The following is a 6,000-nucleotide window of genomic DNA, read 5'->3' as shown; positions in this document are numbered from 1 at the left end:
GGCACCTTCATCATCACCATCATCATCATCATCGTCATCGTCATCGTTATCGTTATTATTGTTGTTAACCTGGGAGGGCAGCCTCAAACTCACCTGGCACAGGTGGGAATTCCTGAGCAGAGCCCCCTCAGAGAGCAGGTGAGGCACCTTCATCATCATCATCATCGTCGTCGTCATCATCATCCTCATCCTCATCATCATCATCATCGTCATCATCATCGTCATCATTATTAACATTAACCTGGGGGGGGCAGCAAACTCACCTGGCTCAGGTGGGAGTTCCTGGGCAGAGCCCCTGGGAGAGCAGGTGAGGCACCATCATCATCACCATCATCATCTTCATCGTCATCGTTATCATTATTATTGTTGTTAACCTGGGAGGGCAGCCTCAAACTCACCTGGCACAGGTGGGAGTTCCTGGGCAGGGCCCCCTCGGAGAGCAGGTGAGGCACCTTCATCATCACCATCACCATCATCATCTTCATCGTCATCGTTATCGTTATTATTGTTGTTAACCTGGGAGGGCAGCCTCAAACTCACCTGGTACAGGTGGGAATTCCTGAGCAGAGCCCCCTCAGAGAGCAGGTGAGGCACCTTCATCATCATCATCATCGTCGTCATCATCATCCTCATCCTCATCATCATTGTCATCATCATCGTCATCATTATTAACATTAACCTGGGGGGGGCAGCAAACTCACCTGGCTCAGGTGGGAGTTCCTGGGCAGGGCCCCCTCGGAGAGCAGGTGAGGCACCTTCATCATCATCATCATCATCATCATCATCATCATTAACATGGGGGGGCATCCGCAAACACACCTGGCTCAGGTGGGAATTCCTAAGCTGGGGCCCCTCAGAGAGCAGGTGAGGCATCATCATCATCATCATCAACATCGTCATCATCATCATCATTATCATCCTCATCATCATCCTCATCATCATCATCGTTAACATTAACCTGGGGGGGGGCAGCAAACTCACCTGACACAGGTAGGAATTCCTGAGCAGGGCCACCTCGGAGAGCAGGTGAGGCGCCTTCATCATCATCATCACCATCATCCTCATCCTCATCATCATCCTCATCATCATCATCATTATCATTATTTACCCAGGCTGGGGGCAGCAGCAAACTCACCTGGCACAGGTAGGAATTCCTGAGCAGGGTCACCTGGGAGAGCAGCTGAGGCACCTTCATCATCATCATCACCATCATCCTCATCCTCATCATCATCCTCATCATCATCATTATTAACCCGGGGTGGGGGCAGCAGCAAACTCACCTGGCACAGGTAGGAATTCCTGAGCAGGGTCACCTGGGAGAGCAGGTGAGGCGCCACCATCATCATCATCATCATCATCATTAACATTAACATGGGGGGGCAGCAGCCAACTCACCTGGCTCAGGTGGGAATTGGAACCACAGGCAGGGATTTTCCAGAGATTTTTTTGGAGGGGATATTTGAAGATATTTGATATTTGATATTTGAAAGAAACTGGGTGCAGGTGTGGAAAAATAGAGTTGGAGTAACAAATATGGGTTTAAAACCAGAGTTATTCTCTCTTTACATGATTGTCACAGTTGGTGCTGAGTAAGATTTGAGAGAGATCATGATTCAAGAATTGAACCCAAAATCTTGAAATTGGTCCTTAAATGGCACCAGGCGCTCTCAGAGGGAGGGATTTTCAAGAGTTTTGTTTGTAGGGGAAAAAGGTGCTGAAAGAAACTGGTGCAGGTGTAGAAAACCAGACCCTCTTTTAAAGCAGGACTCTGTTAACCCCGGAATTTTCCCCCCACAGCTTCATGGAGCTGGGGCGGGCCTGGAGACAGGTGTTCGTCCCTCCCGAGACTGTCCTGCCCGGGCTGGAGCAGCTGCTGTGGCCCAAGCTGCCGCTGCCCCAGAGGCACCTGTCCGCAGCCGGGCTGGGCGTGCACACCTGGAGCGCCTGGAACGAGCCCCCGGAGAGCTCCGAGCCAGGTGGGTGCGAGGGGAGGGATCGTACAGATCATCCAGTGCCACGGGAGGGACAGTGCCCACCGTTCCGGGGAGAGCCGAGCCGGGTGCGTGTGAGGGGAGGCACCGGAGGGACAGTTCCCAACATTCCGGGGGGCCCCGAGCCAGGTGCGTGTGAGGGGAGGGATCGTACAGATCATCCAGTACCACGGGAGGGACAATGCCCGCCGTCCTGGGGAAAGCCGGGCCAGGTGGGTGTGAGGGGAGGGATCACAGAGATCATCCGGTGCCACGGGAGGGACAGATCCCAACATCCCGGAGAGCCCCGAGCCAGGTGCGTGTGAGGGGAGGCACCGCAGGGACGGTTCCCACCGTCCCAGGGAGAGCCGGGCCAGGTGCGTGTGAGAGGAGGCACCGCAGAGATCACCCAGTGCCACGGGCAGGGACAATTCCCAACATCCCGGGGAGCCCCGAGCCAGGTGGGTGTGAGGGGAGGGATCGTACAGATCAGCCCTGGCACGGGCAGGGACAATGCCCGCCGTCCCGGAGAGCCCCGAGCCAGGTGGGTGTGAGGAGAGGCACCGCAGGGACAGTTCCCAACATCCCGGGCAGAGCCGAGCCGGGTGGGTGTGAGGGGAGGCACCGCAGGGACAGTTCCCGCCGTCCCGGGCAGAGCCGAGCCAGGTGAGTGTGAGGGGAGGGATCGTACAGATCATCCCTGCCACGGGAGGGACAGATCCCGACATCCCGGAGAGCCCCGAGCCAGGTGGGTGTGAGGGGAGGCACCGCAGAGATCAGCCCTGGCACGGGCAGGGACAGTGCCCACCGTCCTGGGGAGAGCCCCGAGCCAGGTGGGTGTGAGGGGAGGCACCGCAGGGACAGTTCCCAACATCCCGGGCAGAGCCGAGCAAGGTGCGTGTGAGGGGAGGGATCGTACAGATCATCCCTGCCACGGGAGGGACAGATCCCAACACCCCGGAGAGCCCCGAGCCAGGTGGGTATGAGGGGAGGAACCGCAGCGATCAGCCCTGGCACGGGAGGGACAGTGCCCACCGTCCTGGGGAGAGCCCCGAGCCAGGTGGGTGTGAGGGGAGGCACCGCAGGGACACTTCCCGCCGTGCCGGAGAGCCCCGAGCCGGGTGCCTGTGAGGGGAGGGATCGTACAGATCAGCCCTGGCATGGGCAGGGACAGTGCCCGCCGTCCTGGGGAGAGCGGAGCCAGGTGGGTGTGAGGGGAGGCACCGCAGGGACAGTTCCCGCCGTCCCGGGCAGAGCCGAGCCAGGTGAGTGTGAGGGGAGGGATCGTACAGATCATCCCTGCCACGGGAGGGACAGATCCCGACATCCCGGAGAGCCCCGAGCCAGGTGGGTGTGAGGGGAGGCACCGCAGAGATCAGCCCTGGCACGGGAGGGACAGTGCCCACCGTCCTGGGGAGCCCTGTGCCAGGTGGGTATGAGGGGAGGCACCGCAGAGATCAGCCCTGGCACGGCAGGGACAGTGCCCACCGTCCTGGGGAGCCCTGTGCCAGGTGGGTATGAGGGGAGGCACCGCAGAGATCAGCCCTGGCACGGGAGGGACAGTGCCCACCGTCCTGGGGAGCCCTGTGCCAGGTGGGTGTGAGGGGAGGCACCGCAGAGATCAGCCCTGGCACGGGAGGGACAGTGCCCACCGTCCTGGGGAGAGCCCCGAGCCAGGTGGGTGTGAGGGGAGGCACCGCAGGGACACTTCCCGCCGTGCCGGAGAGCCCCGAGCCGGGTGCGTGTGAGGGGAGGGATCGTACAGATCAGCCCTGGCACGGGCAGGGACAGTGCCCGCCGTCCTGGGGAGAGCGGAGCCAGGTGGGTGTGAGGGGAGGCACCGCAGGGACAGTTCCCAACATCCCGGGCAGAGCCGAGCAAGGTGCGTGTGAGGGGAGGGATCGTACAGATCATCCCTGCCACGGGAGGGACAGATCCCAACACCCCGGAGAGCCCCGAGCCAGGTGGGTATGAGGGGAGGAACCGCAGCGATCAGCCCTGGCACGGCAGGGACAGTGCCCACCGTCCTGGGGAGCCCTGTGCCAGGTGGGTGTGAGGGGAGGCACCGCAGCGATCAGCCCTGGCACGGCAGGGACAGTGCCCACCGTCCCGGGCAGAGCCGAGCCACACACAGGGCTGGAATCGCAGATAGCCCACAATTGCAAATATTCAAATACTCCAAATACTCAAAAATTCCAGAATTCGAAATATTAAGAAGTCCGGAATTCCAGAATATTCCAGAATTCGAAATATTAAGAAGTCCGGAATTCCAGAACATTCCAGAATTCCAAATATTTTAAAAAACCATAATTCAAAAAAATCCAGAGTTCCAAATATTAAAAATTCCAGAATTTCATATATTCCAGAATTTCATATATCCCAGAATTCCAAATATTAAAATATTCCAGAATTCCAAATATTTAAAAATTTCCAGAATTCCAAATATTCAAATATTCCAGAATTTCAAATATTCCAGAATTCCAAATATTCAAAACTTCCAAATATTCAGATATCTCACAATTTTTAAAAAATCCAGAATTCCAAATATTCCAGAATACCAAAGATATTCCAGAGTTCCAAAGATATTCCAGAATTCCAAAATATTCCAGAATTTCAAATATTCCAGTATCCCAGAATTCCAAAAATTCCAAATATTAAAAAATTCCAAATATTAAAAAATTCCAGAATGCCAAATCCTCCGGAAGTCCAAATATTCCAGAATTCCAGAAATTCCAGAATTCCAAATACTTTTTAAAATCCAGAATTCCAAATATTAAAAAATTCCAATTATTCAAATATTTTAAAATTCCAAATATTCCAGAATTCCAAATATTTAAAAAAATCATAACTCCAAATATTGCAGAATTCCAAATACCAAAATCCCAAATATTAATTTTATTATTAAATTCCAAATATTAAAAACCCCAGCGACTGCTTAGAGCGGATGAATTGAGCCATTCCCCCCAGAACCCCTGGGAACCTGTGTTAAATTCTCACTTTCCATTGGAATAATCTCCTTTTTCCTTTTGTGAATAAATTTTTTTTCCCTTCTTTTCCCTTGTTTTCGCTGCAGAGGAGGAGGAGGCTGCAGGGAAAGGAGGAGCCCCAAGGAAATGCAGCCAGGCCAACTCGGGGTGCTCCCCCGGGCCCCACTGCCAGTCCAGGCGTGTCCTGCCCCCCATCGCCCCCCGATGGACCAGCAGCACCTCCTGAGAGCCCCATTCCTCTTTCCATCCCTGCTTTTCACACCTTTCTCTACAAAATATATCCAGAATTGTTGTTAGATCCGTTTGTCATTAACTCCCAAAGCAGCAACTCCTGAGAGCCCTCCCAGCCCAGTTCCTGCCTTTGGAACCCTGATTTTCATCTCTTTATCTGCTAAATATATCAAATATTGTTGGTAGATCCATTTCTCATTAACTCCCCAAAACAACAAAAAAAAAAAGTGAATTTCTGTGTTTTTCAAAGTTGAATTCTTGCATTTCATCTCTTTATCTGCTAAATATATCCAATATTACAGCTGGATCCATTATCATTAACTCCCCAAAACAACAACCACTGAGAGCCCTCCCAGCCCCGTTCCTGCCTTTGTAACCCTGATTTTCATCTCTTTCTCTGCTAACTATATCAAATATTGTTGGTAGAGCCATTATCATTAACTCCCCAAAGCAGCAACTCCTGAGAGCCACTCCCACACCAATTCCTCTTTCCATCCCTGATTTTCCTCTCTTTATCTGCTAAATATATCAAATATTACTGCTGGATCCATTTCTCATTAACTCCCCAAAGCAGCAACTCCTGAGAGCCACTCCCACACCAATTCCTCTTTCCATCCCTGCTTTTCACACCTTTCTCTACAAAATATATCCAATATTGTTGTTAGATCCGTTTGTCATTAACTCCCCAAAGCAACAACCCCTGAGAGCCCTCCCAGCCCAGCTCCTGCCTTTGTAATCCTGATTTGCATCTCTTTATCTGCTAAATATATCCAATATTGTTGTTAGATCCATTTCTCATTAACTCCCCAAAA

Source organism: Ammospiza nelsoni, chromosome 5 (assembly GCF_027579445.1).
Source record: "Ammospiza nelsoni isolate bAmmNel1 chromosome 5, bAmmNel1.pri, whole genome shotgun sequence".
Taxonomy (NCBI): Eukaryota; Metazoa; Chordata; class Aves; order Passeriformes; family Passerellidae; genus Ammospiza; species Ammospiza nelsoni.
This window is presented reverse-complemented; position numbering follows the sequence as displayed.